General features: G+C 44.2%; 1 protein-coding gene and 1 long non-coding RNA gene across 3 annotated transcripts in view; one reads left to right on the forward strand and one right to left on the reverse strand.

Annotated features, from left to right (window-relative positions):
• The window catches only part of PRAG1 (PEAK1 related, kinase-activating pseudokinase 1), a 47556-nt gene extending 41080 nt beyond the window's left edge, over nucleotides 1-6476 (reverse strand). The window contains exon 1 of one of the 2 annotated variants that reach the window (XM_044418943.1): nucleotides 6371-6476. The gene's annotated coding sequence lies outside the window, so the exon portion shown is untranslated. Of the gene's footprint in view, nucleotides 1-5680; nucleotides 5771-6370 lie in introns of those variants that run through there. The other variant, XM_044418944.1, reaches the window with a different exon arrangement.
• LOC123017530 lies at nucleotides 6209-18283 on the forward strand. The gene is made up of 2 exons (XR_006413624.1): nucleotides 6209-6450; nucleotides 17869-18283. It is a non-coding gene; the product is annotated as an uncharacterized LOC123017530 (long non-coding RNA).
• The last annotated feature ends 1343 nt before the right edge of the window (nucleotides 18284-19626 follow it).

Below are 19626 nucleotides of genomic sequence, written 5' to 3' on the forward strand. Positions count from 1 at the left end.
TTCTCTAGTTCATACAATCCTTCTGGAATAAGTGGTCAAGAAACTGAAATCTGAGATTTCTATTTATATACAGTTTTACAAATATGGGCCATTCTTCCAAGAGCTTCCAAGATGTGAGCCGCCCCGAGGCTTCGGCGAATGGGGCGGCATAAAAATGTTTTAATAAATAAATAAATAAATAAATAAATAAATAAATAAATAAAATAATCAGTTGTCAAATAAAGGCATGAAGTCCTTTGAAGCATGGTTTCCACATCATGACAAACCATGGTTTGTTTAGCCCATGGCGTGTTGCCCTGTCCAGGTTTTGCTTGGAAGATACTCTAGTGGGTTAGCAGTGGGTATATTCACATGTTACCCTAATGTAGCCTTACAACAAGCCACAGTGGGTTGGTTCTTGGCCAAACAACCCATGAGAGATGACTGGGCCAACTGTGGGTTGTTCATACCTATTTTCACCTTTGGTTCCCCCATGATTATCCCAGGGGAGCCTGGCCATAAGTCATCATGACTGTTTTGCCCTTTGCTCTTCTCCTGTCCCCTGAGATTGCAAAGTTGGGCGTGAAAACCAGGTTTCAAAATCTCCACTCTTACAGCCCCTTCAAAGTACCTGAGCAACATAGTGGAGGGACATTTGCAATAATTTTTCAAAAACTGCTACTTTTTAGCAACTCTTCCACAATTGTGCAGGACCACAGTTCTGCAGGTGATCAAATCAGGGATTCCGAGTGAGGAACATGGCAACATAAGGGGTGCATGCTGTCAGAATACAGCAGGTATCAACCCAGGATAGTGACCCAAAGAGACTCCAAATGGGATTCACTTCCCTTTGCTTTCTCTCGAAGGCCGTCGAAAGCTGCCAAGGCAAAGCAAAGGTGCAAGTGCATTGGCTTGTTAAAAGAGGTGGTACAGTTCCTTCCCTTTCCCTGACCATCCTGAGAATGATGTCAATTTTGCACATTTGCTTGAGAAGGTACAAAAATGCATCCCACTCCCTTTTCTGAACAAAAGGAGTTTGTTGACAGGGCAAGGAGTAGTTTCTGACTAGGACATATGGCTGTGTGTTAACAGAGACCCAGAGTTTCCCTGAAACTGGGAAGGGATTCACTTTTGTACTTTCCCAAAAAACAAGAGTCTTGGGGAATGCTCAGAACTCTCAGCACAGTCTGGGCAAAAAGGGAAACGATGAGGGACAAAGGGAACTTGCTGCAAAGGGGGCAAAATAGCACTACTCCAGTTCACAAGCAGATTCCTTCATGCCTTTGCTTCCTGTGACAACTTGCCTTTTAGCAGCTGTCAAGGGAAAGCAATGTAATAAAAGTCCTGCCTGGAACCGGCTTGGTCAATGTTCAAAGTTGGTTCTCCCTGCATTCAGACAGTAGGTACTACCCAAGTGATTTCCCAGCTGAAGCTTTCCATTTCTACACTTGAGATGCTGATAAAAAGCTGAATGGAAAACAACCCACAGTGAATCTGTGCATCTTTCAGGCATACAGTGGGTTGTTTGGGCAGCCATCATTCCATGGTGGATTACTGCCAGGAGTGTGTTGTCATGACATACACATTTCCCTATGCCAGCATTCCTTTGCACTGAACATAAATCATTTCTCTTTGGGTTGTGTGAGGGGTAAGCAGTATCCCTCCTCTGTATTTGGATTTTTCTTCTAAAGGCTGTTTTACACATCTGTGAATCTTGGGGCTCCCAGTGGCCTGCCAATACCTCTTCTTCTGCTTGGGTGATGTCATTTTGGCTATATGAAGAAACGCCCTTATTCCTTAAGCCTTACTTACAAATATGTATTTATAGGATTGTACTGTAAATTATGCATGCATGGGTATAAACTGTGCCCCCATGTTTGTTGGTTGATTTATTTATACACTGCATTTTTACACTGTGTTTCAGACAATTATTAATTCACAAAAAGAGGCCTGCATCAATGATAATACTAAAAAATCCCTGATCCTGTGCCACCAGGCTTATAAACTAAAAACACACAGAAGAGATGGGGAGTGTTAAGAAAAGACAGAGGAAGATCAGCTTTTCAAGGCTAGGTCTAAGGCTGCTTTAAACTTGTAAAGCTTTTATATTATGTTTTATTGCAGCAGGATCTTCGAGTTTTAGTTTTGGTAACCCACTCAGGAAGCTTTGTTTGATAGACAGTCCAGAAATGTAGTAACTAAACATACAAATTATAAGCAAATATTTATATCCACTTTGGCCAGTCTTGTCTTCCTGGGGATTCCTGCTTGAACAGCAACTGGTCCTTGTCATTCCTTTGGCCATGTGATGTTCCCCTGCCTTCCTCCTGCAGTCCCAAAGCCACCGCCTCTCGCAGCTGAATGGAGTTCCTTCTGGCATGGGTCAGCCCCACCATGGCTCCTTCTCCAGCTACTGAAGGGGCCAGGTTGGTCTCCCCCTTGCCTTGATGTCATTCCCAGGAAGCAACGACCCTGGCTAATGGCAGAAACAAAGCATGTTTCCCTTCTGCTCTCCAGCCGTAGGGCAACAAACATTTATACATTTCTGTTATTAAACCCCTGCTGATTTAAACCCCATACCATTTTTCTCTCTGTTGAGGTCAGGCTACCTGACCTTTAATTACTGGGATCATCTTGCCTTCCATCATTAAATTACTTTCAAGACCTGTTAAAAATAGCATCAAAAGGCCAGAGATTATCCTAGCCAGCTCTCTTACAATTCAAATGACCAAAGCCTATTAATTTTAAGACATTTGTTTCCAGCAACTACAATTCACCATTTCTGGAACCTCCATTTGCACTATCCATATGCCACTCAAGTCAACAGCCAGATTTTCAATAGTTTTAATTCACCCCTGGAAATGATAAGCATATGGCAAACATCTGCTTTTTTTCCAAGCACAGAACAAGAGTCATGGATAGGATCAAGAGGAAGTTAGTCATGTTTTCATTAGGTCGACTATTAGTAACTTGTAATAGGTCAGCTTTCTACTTTGTCCCACTGATTTCCTGAAACCCATGTGGATCCCCAGGACAGGATGACCAAAGGCTTACCTAGTTCAGCCTTCTGTTTCCACCAGTGGCCAGCAAAGTAACTCAAGTGTGGGCAACTTGTAGTCCTAAACATCTGGAGGGCCATAACACCTACGTTCCCTCATCACTGGCTGTACTGACTAGGCCTAATGGGAGCTGGGAAAAGATGTTCGGGTCTGCAGGTTGCACACCTGTTTCTAAGTGCTCAAAGAAAGCAGGATGCTCATTCTCTGGCTGCATCAGCATCTGCCACTCAGAGCTACACTGCCTCCAACATGAGTGGCTTCATTTAGTCCCTGCTCTATTAACTACTTGATCCGCTTTTTATTGACAATCCTGTTCAAAATGTCTTTTGTTTTGCTGCAACTTCAGCTTTCTCCATCATCTCTAATTCCATCAGCTATAAACCATTTGAGATGACCAAGATAAAATTACTAATTTTCTGTACTGACAGTTGAGTTTCTGGTTGCTTACTGCCTCCACCACTGTTAATATTATTTTTCCTACAAAACTTGCATTTTAACTAGCATCCACTTTGTCCCAAATCTGCATGATCACAGTATTTTAGAGCTGAGAATATAATCAATGCCATACTTTATATTTAAATTTATGCTGAGTTGTAAAATATGGATTATTCAATGAAGAATATGCAATGGAGATGCACATTACATTTTTGCGTCTGTCATTTCATTAAAACATGTATCCTGTTGAAAACAGAATCCATAATCATTTAAGGGCTATAAAATCCCAAGTTGAGAATTTTCTGCAACCTACCAGTATGGGCTATACACTAATATATATGCGCGCGCACACACACACACACAGTATATATATTCATACCAGGATTCTGTCAGCACAACACAGTGAAGGTTTTTAAAGTAAATTATCAACACTAGGACCCAATCCTAGTTCTTCTGCACGAAATTCACTGAAGTGAATGGGAGCTCCATGCATGTGCCCCAGCACAGCTGCTCCCATTCACTGCAAGGAGGCCAGCAAAGGAAAACTTCCCAGGGGGCCATTGCTTAGTGAAATGACTCTTGCCCTGGAACCAGTGCTAGATGGGGCCATGTGCTTGACTCAGACCCTACATGCTCTGGTTAAGACTCTCACAGCAACAGACTGCAGATTCATAAACCGCACGCAGCATTCACTGCCAAGGCGCATCAGTCCACAAACAAAGGGTACATTTTGTCACTGTAAATAATTTACTGTGATCCTGCCTATCTATTACATCTCCAATGACATTTTTACTGGTTAACTACCACTGGAAGAAGTAAAATGAAACCAACACAGACATACTCATTGGTTTCTAAGCACTTAAGTAGAATTTAGCTGCCTAGGAAGGCCTCTGCAGTTATAGGTTGCCTATAAACATATGTATAAACTTTCTTTGGTTCTGCCAGAGAGCAGAAAATTAAATCCCAGAATCAAGATGCAACTAGCAGGTGAATCCTAAATGAGAGACTGAGACCCAATCCAGGGAGAGGAAAGAAGTGCATTCACTTCAATGGGAGAGATTTAAGCTTAAGCTCCCCACTGAAATTAAGGAAGTCTAAATATGTTTCAATTTCAGGTGGAGCATGCTCCTTGATGGGGATTACCATGATGGAGGGATTAGTATACCTGCATAAAAACATGGGGCTTAAATCAGATTGTAACACAAAACTGGAGATTTGCCAGCTTCAGTGCAGCCCATGAGGCACGCTCTGCAGCCTGCTGGGTGTTTCACTAGTCTTCCTCTTTTGCAATCTGGGGCAGGCAGGCAAAAGAGGTTCAGCAAGTCCATCATCCACCATCATACATGAAAATCATACAAGGTATAAAGGTCAGTGTGGCAATCTAGTTTTTTTGACAATTAATGTACTGGAATTTTGGGAAGACTTGTAAATGAGCTTACAAAAGTTACCAGACCTCGACATTTTCAATGGCCTTGCCTACCTGTGTTAATGATTTTTGTGGCCTAAAAAATTATAATGAAGAAACAACTATTGTAAAGTTTTGCCTTTGATATTCATAGAGACATTGGAAAGTTTTCTGATATCAGATGTAACAGAAATGAGAAACAGGGCTGGCAAAAGCATAGAAGGCTGCAATCCTATGCATAGTTACCTGTGAGGAAGCCCAATAAACAAGGGGAACTTGCATTCAAGTAAAGGAGCACAGGTTCCAGCTCCTCAGTGATGGAATGTTAGCAGCTACTTTAAGCGCAACTAGACAGCTTTAAAAATAATGGCAACTTTAAAATGACTACAATGGTAAGAATCTAAATAATGATTACATATACTGTAATCCAGCAGCAGGAAGGAAGAAAAGGGACTGAAATCTTGCCAAGTTTTTTTTTTAAATATGGAATAAGGTAATTTCACCATATCCAATTACACTCTGAGGTTTCAAAGCATTTAAGTTCAATTTTCTCTGACTTTTGATAGTTTTTTTAAAAAATAGTATTTAGAGAAATCTGGTCTTAAAAATTCAAGGAGATTGGAAAATTCAAGGTCCTGTAAGGCATCTGGATAGTGCTATGGGTTGTGTGCGTGGTTTTCTCTGCTTTGTAAGAAGCCATGTGCTTCTGCGAAAATACTTATAACCTCCGCTGATCTAAGAACGATGTTCACAGGCAGCCAATCCCTGTCAGTCGTGTGCATTTCAAGTTAGTAAAACTCACCAGAAATGCCCAGTAACTTCTTTTGGTCAACGTTCTGCTTTTGCGGGCGGCGTTTAATTAAAGGTAAGGCATTGTGCTCGGTTCAGTGCAACCCCCTGGGAGCCGAACAAAGAATACCTTTTGCTCTTTTAGGGCAGACGTTGTTCACGCTCCCATAATGCGCGTAACATGTGCATAAGGCTATGAACAAACGCCTATGCAATGCACAGCTAGCGCAAAGCTGGTTTTCCTGTTTTAATCTTTAGAAAGTGACGCTGGTGCTACGGATTCCGTTTCACATCAACTCTGCTGTTAGAGCAAGCGAGTCACGCCGCCCGCCGCTCCTTGTCTACAAACCGAATCCCTCGGCCTCGGATGGGAGTCCGGGGCGGCTGATCTCCTCTTCGGCTTGCAGGAAAGTTTTGCCTCCTGCCTCTCCGCTGCTCGGTTTCAGCGTGCGCCGTTTCGGCACAAAAGGCAGCACGCAAACACACACAATGCAACTCTGTACCTGCTGAGAATGAATGGGCGCCTGTCGCTGCCTCGCAAACGTCACTTGGGAAAAACAGCCCCCTGCCGTTGCCAGCGCAGCGAGGGGAAACTCCGTTTTCCTTTGCCCTGTCGCAGCCGGATCCCGCAGTCGCTCGTGCTCGGCTCCCTCTGCAAGCCGCTAGAATGAGAGAGGCGATGATACCGAGAGAGGAAACTTACCTCCCAGACGCTCGGCTGCAGCGCCATAAACTAAGCAGCCCTGGCAGCGGAGAGGGACTTTCCTCCTGCTCTTCCACGGGGTAAGGATTGCCAAACGCCGGGCGACCGGCAAGGAGCCCGGGCAAGCTCAGGCCGTATACGCGCGTGCGTTTGTGCAAGCGGCGGCGGATTGCCCGGCTGCAGGCTCCCAGCAGCAGTTCCTCCTCCTGCCGCTTCTGCCGCCGCAACATCGATCCTCCTCCCCCAGCGCTCCCCGCCCGGCCCCCTCCTCCCCCCAACCAGCCAGAGCGCAGATGCGCAACTCGAAACGCTCCGAGGGCCGCTTTTTACATTTGACTAACGCAGGAGAGCAGCTGCGCGCATAGCGGAAAGGCGGCGGGGTTGCCATTTTAGCCGGGGGTGCCCCGTAGCGCCTGCACCCCGTTTATCCCCTCCTTTTCTTTCTCGGCATCCTCACAGCCCGGCGCTCCCCGCCCCTTGGTGAACTCCTGCTTCCTTTGCCCGTTCCCAGCGTCGCCTTTCTTCTCGTTTTCTCTCCCTGGATCACCAGAGGCCTGCACGATTCACACCCACATCTCGTTTTCACTCACCCGCCCTTGTTTCCTCACCTGCACGTCTCTTTGATGAAGCCCCATATTTGTGACCCCCCTTTTCCTCTGCCCGCTCCCCATAGCGCACTCTCTGCACTTCCTCTCTTCCCGCTTTCTTTTCCCAGCATTCCATTTTTTGCACTTCGTGGCTCCTACCTCCCTCAGTTTACACCCTCATCTGCTGCCTCCACTTTTTTCTCTGCACACCACGGATTTCATTGCGCTTTCCACTTCCCCGACTGCAGTCGTTATTTTAGCTGTGCTTCCTTGCGCAATTTGACCTCAAGAGCACAGGATGATTTCATTCTCCCACCCACGCCACACAGGGAGCTGGTCTTGGCTTGGGATGGATTGAGACCCTGGCATTTTGTGGAGGGGTGTTATCTTCCACACACACATGCACGCCACAAATTGTTTAACTGATTTAAGTGCACCATAAGTGCACCAATATCCTAAAGCAGTTATTCATCCCCTCCCCACACTTACTAGCCTCTTAAGATTTGGGAAATTAGACAAAGTGGTGCGTTTGGGTAATTTTAGACTCTAGACTTAATAATAATACAGAGCTCCGTTATTTAAGAAGAGCCATGCATATTACCTCATTTAACTTCAAAATGTGGTTAAGCAGCCCTTCAGGGACCCTCATTTTCATTCGCAGAGTGCCAACTGAGGCTTTGATCTTAAGCCTGAGAACACACATGAACACCTCACCAAAATGGTTGCATTCAAAATTAATGATGAAGTTTTGAGAAAACAGAGCTATGTTTGCTGCTGGTGTGTGAATGGCCACCGACATACCTCCCCTCAAGAGGTGCTTGTCCGCAACTGAAAAAGCCCTCTCTTCATACCAGTTGCCATTGCATTGAGCATCCGCAGAAGAAGGCCTCCAAAGCGGAATGGAATTCCAGGTCGGAGGAATTCCCAGTGTGCAAGCAAAATTCATGCCACCATCTATCTCCCCATCCAGCAGGCAAAGGCCTCTATCCGGACTGCTCCCCAAAGCCCCATCCTCGCCTCAAGGTGTCTCTTCTGGCTCATTGGGGAGCTACCACTTCAAGGGGCTGAGAGCAACGTGAGGCCATGCTTCCTTGGCGCCCTGCTCACCCCTTGGCTTTCCTGGGAGCAGAAGTGATGGACAGGCCTATCTGACCCACCATGTATCCATGTCTGCTGTGAAAGTGAATGTGTATGTTTGTATGGATGGTGTGCACGCAAGTGAACATGTGCTGGAGTGTGCTTGTGTTGGGGCCCACGCATGCTGGCAGTGTTGCCACTTGTTTTGGGCTGCAACCTCACTCACTGCTGGTGTGTGTCCTTTCTGGAGGAAAAGAATGTTTTCTCTTTCACCTATTCTTCAAGGGGGAAATCTTGTACCAGATGCAGGTGTACATGGGAAAATATTAGCATTGGAGAAGCTGCTCATGATGAGTCAGGAGATTGGTTCATGTGGCTGAGCACATGGCCCGGCAGCAGCACTTTATGCTCCCCAAGTGGAGCCTTTTCCAGCCTTACTTGGAAATGCCAAGAACGGAAGCTGAGACCTTTTGCATTCAAAGCAAAAGCACCACCAGCCTTTCCCAAAACGTCTCGCTTTGCTAAGCATGATAAGAATTGTGCTTGCACTGACATTCTCCTCTCATCATAACATATTATTTGTAAATGTGTCCAAAGGCACAAAAGCTCAGCATCTACATGACAAGAAAAGGATGTAAAACTGTAGTCTCACCTGGTGAAGTTAAGGACCAAACTGGACTGGGGACCTGGGAGGTGCGGGTTGTAGTCTCCACTTGGTCATGAAGCTCACTGGGTGACTCACACTCAGCCTAAGCTACCTCGCAGGGGGGTTGTAAGTGTAAAATGGAATTAAATAAGCCATCTTGGGTTCTGCACAGCAGGGAAAATGAGGATATAAGTGCAGTGTGGTAATAATAATAATAATTTGTATTTGCATCATATATCAGAAGCACAGAAAGGAACGATGAAAAAATCTTTGTACAATCCTGACCTATGATTCCATTTTTAAAAATGCACACTTTCAAATGCACATTAAAAATGCTTTAGCGTGCAATCCTATGACAGCTGGACACTATCTAGATGGTGGTAGGATAGGACAGTTCTAGCTCCAAGCTTGGAAATGCATTCTAAGCTTGGAGCTGCCACTCCAGCTGTGGATTGTCTCCCCCACTCCCCATCCTTGCAGCCAGTAGGGTTCTTTCAATGCCCTTGTGGCTCTCAGATCCTAAGTGCCAGTGTTCCAGGAGCCTGGAGGGGAAGATTGAGGTTTATCTCAAATTCTGCTGGTGCTTCAGCTCCTCCATCCTTGTGAGCAGTGGCAAAAGACACAGTTTTGCTCTTCCTGCACTCAGTTGGATGAATTTTCTGAATTTGGATGGGTACAGGCAGACACATTGGATGGCTTTCTTTGTCAATGGGGGAAAGTGCATATTTTAAAAAACTGCATAGAAATGTATACTTTTCCCATTTGAAATGTTAACTTTTCCCATTTGAACAAACTAAAAAAAAACCTGTTGCAATGTAAACTGGAATGAGCCAAGCAAAACTTTGAAGTGAAATTTGTGGAATTTGGGAAACAAACCACAGGGAAGTGAATTGCTGGAAAGGGAAGGTCGTGGCCCTTCCCTTGCTACATGCAATCTCATCTTTTCTAGTTTACCACTAAAAAGAAACCTTGCAGGACATTTTCAGGTTCTGAGTTCTTTTTTAACAGTAAGTAGCAAAAGGGGTGGGTGTTTCAGGATTGGGATCACAGAGCACGGGGAGGCAGAGTTAATACTTCCCACAGCAGTTCTGGCATAGATCACTGCTCTCCCTAAAACTGCTGTTGACCCCATGAGAGGTGCTCGAGTTAACTGAAGCTTGGCTTAATTGCAGTGCTAACTTCTCTCCCGGAAAAGCTCAGGGTGGTGTTTTCCGTTGGGATTGCAGCAGGGGAGAAAAGGGTTAACCCTCTTTAAGTCTAACATTAGAGTTGAGAAATGAAGCTTGAAACTTCGGGGGATATGATTAGGATCATGTGTTGTTTGGCTCTAAGACCTGAAGTAAAATAACAAGAGAATCAAAGCATAACATCAGATTTGTCCCAGGAGTTACTCGCATGAGAAAACCAGTTGCTAAAGTGGACTCCTAGCGCTACTGGTGAAAAGGCATTATGAAGCAATTCTTTCTTTTCAGCCTTAGCAGTTCTTTATGGCAAGAAAAAAGTTGAAAGATAGAGCATTCGAGGCTGAGCGATTGTGTACTGAAAGTCTCATCTGGAAGCACCATCAGTGCTGCATCTCAATCGCTGCCATCTGAAATCCCTTAGGATGTAAGCATATGTAACTTTAGGTTTAAAAAAATCCTATGGGACTTTTTTCTGTCCAAGTCTGCCTAGGATTCAGCCCTTATCATGCTGCAGTGCAGATCTACTAAGGAAGAGCATCTCACAGTTTATCTATTAGGCTAGATTTTTATCCTGTCCCATTAAGCCATAAGGCTTCCTGGGCAGTTCGGTCCAGACTCACTTTGTCTGCCACCCTGGGGAAGGCTTGGGCAGGCAGTCCTCCTTAAGGGGCCCTCTCTGTGCACCCCTTCCTCCTCGCCCAGGTACCACTGCTGCAGACGCATTTGCCACTGCATTCGGACCTCCTCTGCAAAACTTCCCAGGACTAAAGTGCCCGAGAAAAGCAGAATGCTCATCCAGCCTCTCGTTATGCTTCTTGCAGGCTTGGCAGGGCAGATGAACCATAAGGAGGGTGGAAAGCAGGACCGGGAGCCTCCAGATGGTGGCAGGGGACTCCCTGCAGGCAGGTGGGCCTTGTTGCCATGATGTGTTAAGGGAATTTGTCTCACATGCAGTGGTTGCTCCCCTAGCTTCCCATTTGACAGGTCAAATGTATTGATTATATTTTCGCCCAATAACAAGCATTCTCTAGATGGATTACAAGCAGTTAAAAAATAAAACAACTGCAGAAGGGATCACATTTATTTATTTATTTATTTATTTACAGCTGTTATAGCCCATCCTTCACTATGTCTCACATATGGATCAGGGTTGTGGTTTGTCCTTTTTTGTACATCACGAACCTAATCCCAAAGCTGCTATTAAAGCTGTTAAAGGAGTAAAGAGCTAAGCCTCCATGCAAACCACAGCTCCAGGGCAGCCAGCGATACATCACCAAAAAAGAGACCATTGGAACACAGTTTGCATATGTAAAATAGAAGTCCAACCTAAGGGATAATAACATTTATATAACTACAGTATAAATGCATCTCACCATTGTGAGAAAGGCAGTGACCAGGTCACCTGTGCGCCTGCTCAAGTGACGTCTAGGTATTAAGTGCAAAGGAGCATCCAATTCAAGACAGACACACAGTGTGCACAGCTGAACTGAGGCCTTCACTTCTTCAGGATGTAGTGAGGAATGCCAGTGTGGACAACTTGGAAACTCGGGAAAGATGACGCTCTGATTGGCTGCCTGAAGGATCAGAGGCAGCATGCAAGGAAACCAGGAGGGGAGAAAACCCTCTCGCTGGCAACTGACTGATACAGCAGGGCTGTTCTTATGCTATCCTTTCTTGTGGTTCATTCTTTTGTCCTGGACAGCCTTCCAAATGGAGAATATTTTCAGAGAGAGGACTGTCCTCCATAAGAGAAGCCATATGGCTACCCAACAAGCTTGGATCCAAATCAATCTCTCCCCTGTAAGACGCACAGCTGCTTTCCACCATGCACGTCGTTTTCACATGGCTCACCCTAATCTAACCACAATTTTAAAAGGTCTGCCACTGCAGATGGAACACATGATTCACTACACGTTCCTGATCTCCCCCTCTCCCTTCCCTACCTCCAAGAAAATATGTTGGAAAAGAGAGGAGAGGATCTGTATGCTTGTAGAAAGGATCTTAAAACCAATTCAGTATGCACAGATTTCTTGGGCAACTCAAGTTAATTGTTAGCCCCACATTTTGCTAACCAAACTTAAATGTGTCATAGAAGACCTGATAATTTAAGGCAGTTTGAAAGAAGCTCTACTCACCCCATTTCTGGCTATGGTAAGGAGGTCTGAAGGGGTTTTGCATTGTTTCAAATAACTATGAAACCTGTTTGGCCAGAGGCAACTACAAAGGAGCAAAAGAAACATATGTGCACACCCCAGAAACAGCTTTTTGTTCAAACCACTTTCAAGCTCTCCCAAAGTTAAGATCTATTTTGCAGCTTTGAATGCTGCATCCAAATGGCAACTCCCTGCAATCATAGGTTTTAGAAGACAAGTGGGTGGGGTGGGAAGAGAGAAAATGTCCAAGGAGAAAGCAGGAAATGGGCTGGCTGCTGGTTCAGGGCAAAGTCTGCATCACAAACATGGGAACAAAACTATTTGTGAGTTGTACAGTACAAACTTACACATGTTTGCTCAGAAGAAAACCCTATTGAGCCCCATGTAACTTGCTTCCTAGAACAGAGGTACAGCACCTCTTTCAACCTGTGGGTCCAAATTTGATTTTGAAGAAATTCTTGGGGCCGCAATCTGGAGCTAAATAGGCCAAAGGCAAACGAGGTACGGCTAAAGCCAAGGCAGCAGGGCTAAAATGCCAAAATGTGCCACCACACTTTAGTTTCAATTCCTTCCTGCCAGTTCTTAGGACTTATTGGGTGGGGAGGGTTCAACCTTTAGAATGGAGGGGAAAACTGCACTAAAACTGGAGGAAAGAGGGTGGATAGAGGAGAAGAAGACTCCCCACCAGAGAACTTGACTGTTCACCCAGGGCAGTGGTGGCTGTGGCCATGATGATGACATGGAGGATCCGACAGACGCTTCTTCACCCACCGCCCCTAAAACAGCTTTTAAGGGAAACTGCAGGGCTTAAGTCTATGTGTGTGACATTCATTCTAGAAGGAATAGGGAGTGCTGCTCTCCTTATGTTCAAGTTATTCTTTATTATTTTGCATCTGTTCCTTGAAATGAGGAACTTGGCCAAAGAATAGGGGAAGAGAATGCTTATTGGATGGCTCCTTTAAAAAAAGAAAAGAAGTTTCCTCTGTTTGCCCCATTGACATCATGTGGTAAGAATAGCACAACATAAATCTTACATATGTTTATGCAAACATAGGCAATTGCAGACAAATATGTGCTGTTTTCTGCTTTTTAAAATTCCATTATGATTGTAACTATTAATAATCCAGTTGTGCCTCCTACTTCCTTCAGTACAATCTCATTTTCTAGTTCAGCTTGAAAATAAGAGGTGAGATGTTGTCATTTTCAGACATGGAAACCAGTGGCATTGTATATTGTACTTATCGAGGCTTTCCCAAGAAACCTAACAGGAAGGAAAGGGGCATGTCAGTAGCAAGGGGGAAAGGAAAGTTTGCTTGTTTTAGCAAAACCTAAAAATAAGTTTTTCAGATATATATGCAATTATTTAAGAGTGACACGACCCCATTGGATCAGAGAACCTGCTGAATACCTTGCTGTTTATGTACTTAATTATCTGTAGGACAGAGAGGGATTTTGCAGGCTGCTAAAATGAATGAGCTTTACTCTGCCTCTTCACACTACCATGTTTAACCAGTTGCAGGACAGTTTGATAGTAGTCACTCTTTGCTCTGACCCAAGGGCTCCTGGGAACTGTAGTTCTCAGTGCTCAGTGGCAGTAATTCTGAACTAAGTGCTTGGCGGGGCTGGCATCCAAAGGAGGCCTAGTTGGCACCCGCTGAGGGGCTGCACTACAGCAGGGGCCCACTGAATAGAGCCACTCAGAGCTGCCCCTCCTCTTCACCACTATGGCTTGCTCATTTCTCTAGTTTGTGCAATGGCTGTGGAGTGAGGATGAGGAGGAAGAAGACGAGCAGATTCATTCACTGGCTCTGAACTTGTCAGGAAAGCTCATGGTAGAAATGACAAGGAAAAGGAGGAGGAGTGTGAACAGCTGGGGATAATGGTGGTGAGAAAGCTGTCCTGAGATCTTGTATAATAGGATGGCATACAAAAAAGCTTTTAATAAATTAATTCACGGCAGGAGTGTCAGGCCAAGGGCTTTTAAAGAATCGGTGCAGCCACACACCTTACTGCTAGCGTGCCTTGAGTTATTTCTCAAGGAAGGAAGGAAGGAAGGAAGGAAGGAAGGAAGGAAGGAAGGAAGGAAGGAAGGAAGGCAGGCTGGCTGGCTCAGTGGTTATGGCCTACAAAGCTCTGTATGGCTTGGATCCAGGCTCTTTGGCAGACCATGTTCTGCCCTATGAGTTTGTCCATACTCTTAAGAGCTTCAGAGGGGGTCTCCTCTTTGTCCTACCTCCTCTGTAGGCACGGTTGGTGGGAACTTAGGAGAAGGCCTTCTCGGTGATTGCTCCAATGCACTGGAACTCCCTTCCCAGGGAAGCTGGTCTGGTGCCTTCCCTGTTGTTATTTCAGTGGCAGGCAAAAACAAATCTATTCCGGTAGGCCTTTGGAAATAGCCTGGGCCTGTGAGATTGCACTGGACTATCTCTGCTGTCTATGCTGCTTTTCCTGCTTCTAAAAATTTGATAGTTTATATAATTTTACTATTTTAGCTAATGTAGTTCTATGCTAACTTTTTAGTCTTTGTATTAATGTTTGAATTGCATAAGCTTTTGAGTTCCTTCACTGGGAGTGGGTGAGATATAAACCGAAGGACAACTCACCCCCCACAAAGGCTACTTCTGCACACATCATTCAGCTCGTGCTTCCTGCTTTTATCCGTCTCCCCCTTCACTGCGCTGGGTGGCTCTGCGCCTTTCTCCACACTGGGTAGACAAGAGCATTCGGGAGAATTCAATCACTCCTGCTAAAGAGCTGTAGCAGAACTGCCTGTCCTCCGAGGGGTTTGTCTTTTGGGATAATGCATGAGTCACTGCTGAATTTCCTCCTTTCACTTAGGGGACATACACAGAGTGACCATGCAAAAACACCCGGGTTTGATGGTGGGTAATTCTCATTTTTGCTCACTTTAAAAAGCAACACTTTTATTTGTGAATAAGGATGAAGTGTCCCTTCAGTTTTAGCTGAGGAGGAAGAAGTGTGTGATTCAGTCATCAGAAATATGGGAATCACTGTCTTAGGGATATGTATCATCCTCGCATATTACAATTCCCGGAAACTTTGGGGAGTGAGCCAAAGCAGTTAAGCTGCGGAAACTTGCTTATTTGTAGCACAGGGCTGAGATCTCCACCAGAATTCTCTGTATCTGAACAAAACTACATTTCCCATGGCATGATGGGGGAAGCCATGATAATTAAACCAGCTCCTATTCTTTCATTTACTCATTCCCACTAACTCAAAAAAAAAAAAAAAAAAAAAAACCCTTTAATCTTCATCTGACTCATTCTCAAAGTGCTTTTTCTCCACCTGCCCTGCTCATGCCATCCTTTGTTGTTCAATTTTTGCAGTTCACACTATGATAGTCTAACAATGATGCCAAATCTTTCTTAACCCCCTCTCTGTAAAAGGATGCTGAAACACACATTCCTAGCTTACTCTTTTTGCCTTTATACACGCAAGAGTTGTTGGACAATTGGGCACAAAAGTGGCACTGTGTTGTTTGGACTGAAATCTTTTGTTAATAAAATTCCTAAGCAAACCTTCTGCTGGCTTCTGAATCTTCTTTAACAAAGGTAATTCTCCAGCTACACGATAGCTCAACTGCGGCCAGGATCAATTAATCACTTCAGTCTTTCTTTAACATCTGTGTGCAGGAAGCTTATGAATATTAAAAAGCTCATCTCCATGGAACCCGGAGATGCAATGACACCATTTTGTCCCTGTAACAGAGATGGGGCAAAATGAATTGCACAGATTTGAGTTCCAGTGTTTGTTCATTTTTTCCTAACTGCTTTGATTTTTAAATGTATTGACTAGTATTCATACATGTTTTAACTACCAATATTCATTATATGTCTTTTTTTGGCATAAGGGCCAAACAGTTGCTAGTTCAGAGCAAACCTGTAACAGAGTCCCAAATCCTACTTGGCCATGCATCTCACTGCTGGTCCTTCTTTACAGTTTTCTACTTGGAGGGTCATCTGAGAAGAACCCTCTAGTCAAAGTGTGTCCAGTTCTGGGCACCAAGATTTAAGAAAGATGCAGAGAAACTAGAAAGGGTCCAGCGGAGGGCAACAAAAATGATCCCGGGTTTGGAAAAACTGCCCTATGAAGAGAGACTGAGAGAACTGGGCATGTTCAGCCCTGAAAAGAGAAGACTGAGGGGAGACAAGCTATCCCTCTAAAAGTACCTCAAAGGCTGTCAGAAAGAGGAAGGTCAAGATCTCTTGTTACTGATACCAGAATGCAGAGCATAGAATAATCAATTCAATCTGCAACAACCCAGATTCAGGCTGGACATCAGGAAAAGCTTCCTCACTGTCAGAGCAATATGACAGTGGAACCAGCTGCCTAGAGAGGTGGTGGGCTCTCCTACACGACACATTCAAAAAGAAACGGGACAGCCATCTGAGTGGGATGGTGTAACATGATGTCCTGCAACAGCAGGGGGTTGGACCTGATGGCCTTCACGGCCCCTTCCAACTCTACTATTCTGTGATTCTAAGGTATCTTCAGTGTGGACAGTTGTACAGTGCAAGTTGGGTTTAAAAATAAAGAAGTTGGGCTTAAAAATAAAGAACCCTAAGAAGGCCGAGACATGCTGCAGTTTTGTTTAAATTCTAGTCATCATATTGGTGGATATTCACATGCTGTGTGATGTCAGTGGAACCTGGCAGTACATCCAGTCACTGCAGCTTGTGCACACCTGGAACTTTGCTGTATGGATGCCCCATGGCCAATCACATGAAGGCAGTGGAGGGTTGTGTTGTGACCTGCTGCAGGGTTACAAGTGGGTGTAAATTTCTCAAGAGCCAGAGGGTTTAGTAGTTGGAGATCTGGGTGTCTGTCCCCACTCAGCCATGATGTTCATAAGAACAGAAGAAAAGCCATGCTGGATCAGACCACACGTTTTAGAAATGGTGTTTCCAGCAAGAACAGCTCTTATTAAATCCAAATCTTCCAAGTAATACTTCTAACTCTGTCATGGAACTTCCATGATAAGGGTAATAAGATTGCCCAGGATAAAGAGATGTCAGGTGCTGTAGACGTCATGCAGCTTTTTCTTTGGTTTTGCCTTTTCATCCCTTTCGTTGTTATTTTCTCAGACCCGTGGCTCTGCTTCCCTCAATATGCCTGAATTGGAACCGTTTTTGGTAGACTCTGTTGTTATTAATTTTGGATTTTCACTGGGTTTCATTGCACAAGCAACTTCCACTCATGCAATAGGATTCTCCCTTCCTGTTTTTCCCTCAAACCTCCCCATCCGCAGTCTAATCCTAACCCTGAGGGGCCCCTAGGCTTCCAGAACAGGCTATGGAGGGGCAGTGTCTGCCAGGAGAATTCAGCACCAGTGGACAGATACACCTGCACACCATTCAAAGGTATAATAGTATGATGGGTTTTTAAAAATGTGCTTTTAATGCAAATCACCTTAAGAACATTTTGGTATATGCAATCTGTAATGCAGGATCTTGGTTATAGTATGGGAATTAAACCCAGGAGCCTGCAGATCAAATCCTCACAGTCAGTGTCTCAGCCCAAATCTTTATTACATTAAATAAATCATCCATTCATTAAGTCAGCACAAACACTATTGGTGCCTTGCACAATACAAAACATGTTACACATAACAGCAGTAAATGAATCACATCATCTGCCAAAATCCATCCACTCTGGGACCAGGGCTATTTCCAATTCTAAAATAAAATAAAATCAGACCTCCTTGCAATTGTTCTGATGGTGGTTTCTTACGTTTAGAAACTCCTGATTGCCTCAGCGCTCCACCTGCAATAGTGTTGCCTTAATCTGTGGCATGAGTGACCGTGTATTAATTGTTTTTGTCTCCTCACAGATGCTTTCAAAGAAAATCCAAGCTGACTGAGAGCTAAAGCCACCGCTTCTGAATTCTGGGCACTGGGGAAAAGGCAGACCCCTGATTTACACCCCCCCGCCCCGAAACAGTCGTTGCTAAGAAATCCTTGGAGAACAGCTCTTTTGACGGAATCGCTAGATGTGGCTTTTGAGGGCCGTGGCGGGCGATGGCTGGAGCAGGGGAGCGCGGGCCACGTGACGCGGCCGATTAACAAGTGGGCTTTGTCATGTGTCGCTACCAGGACACCTGCGGCGGCTGCAGCCTGCTCCTCACAATAGGGGCACTTTGTTAGCAGCCTCGCCTCCAAAAGATGGAGCAAATGAGTGTAAAGAGGGGAAGGTTTTGCCGATTAGTCATTGAATCTCTCCCAAATAAAGCTGTGTCATGTAAGAACTCCCTCCTTAAGTCATGTGTTAACTTGTAAGTGCCTGCAGCACTGGATCATCCGCAGATGAGCCCTTCTGGGAGACGGTTCCTTTTTGAAAGGAACGGGCTATTTTGTAAATCTCAATTATTTTAATTTGCTTCAGACAGCAGTCCAGATCACAGCTGGCAAATAGCTTTTGTGCAGAATGGCATGGAACGAGTGCTTTGAATAATATGTCTTCAAAAATCAATGTACAATGCTGCTTTTGTCTAGCTTTCAATGACAAAAATAACTTTATTTTTAAGGCACCATCCTGTGCAGAAAAGAGGCCTACAACTCCCAACATTCCCTAGCCAGCCATTTTCTGTCTTAATTTGGATAGGATTGTGCCTTTAGAAGCCAAGATTAAATGTCTTTTAACAGCACATACACAGTATTTTATGTATATAAAGATAAGCTACAACCTTACACCTTTTGTGAAGTAAGTCCTATTGAACTCAGTAGGACTTATGTCCAAATAAATACTGGCCTATTTTACAGCTGGGTTCTGCCTGGGGTGAGAACCTGACTTGAGTAGCTGATTCTTTTTCCACTGTGGTTTGGCTTGGCATAAAACAAATTCCTCCCCTCTCTTTTGAAGAATAGGAACGTTGAATAGCAGGAGTGTTGAAGTCTCTAGCCCAGGTTCATATTTTTAAAATAATGTATTCTGATCAAACATGGCTTGCAAGTTCTTTGTCTCAGTAACAGATGATATTCCCTTTTTGAGACTTTGATTATGCTCTTCTGGTGCATTAACTTTAGTAACTTAATTCAAAAAACCAAAGTTTGATGTTTTAGTACAATGTTCTCTATTTGGTCTTCTGATGTACGCATTTTCCTTGCCTATCATCGGACAAAACATCCTCCTGAACTTTTCTTTGCGTAAGAACAAGTGACTACTAACAAAGATCCATAAGACTAAAGAAGAGATGCAGAAAAACCCTTTAAATAACTTGTACATGCCAAATGAAGTAAAATTCTACAAGACTACACTACATCCTATGAAAAAAATCAAAAACATAATTTGCTGTTAGTTTTCTTGCTAAATTAAGAGAACTGACACTACAAGATCCAATTCTGAGGTCACTGGTGAGCTGCTTGTTGTACTTTCGTGTTTAGTTCAAACATTCTACAGTGATAAGCTGGGCAGAGTGAGGGTTATATGTAGGTTATATGTATAGTTTTTCAAATTGCTTGAGTCCATTAGCAAAGGAATGGCTGATAAGAATGGCACTGTTTATGAATAACAATTGACATGGAGTTGTGTTGAAGACACTTGACCAAAAGAAACAACATCAACATTTTAAGGGTACAGGTGTATGCAAGTT

Source organism: Varanus komodoensis, unplaced genomic scaffold, assembly GCF_004798865.1.
Source record: "Varanus komodoensis strain SLA01 unplaced genomic scaffold, ASM479886v1 scaffold94, whole genome shotgun sequence".
Taxonomy (NCBI): domain Eukaryota; kingdom Metazoa; phylum Chordata; class Lepidosauria; order Squamata; family Varanidae; genus Varanus; species Varanus komodoensis.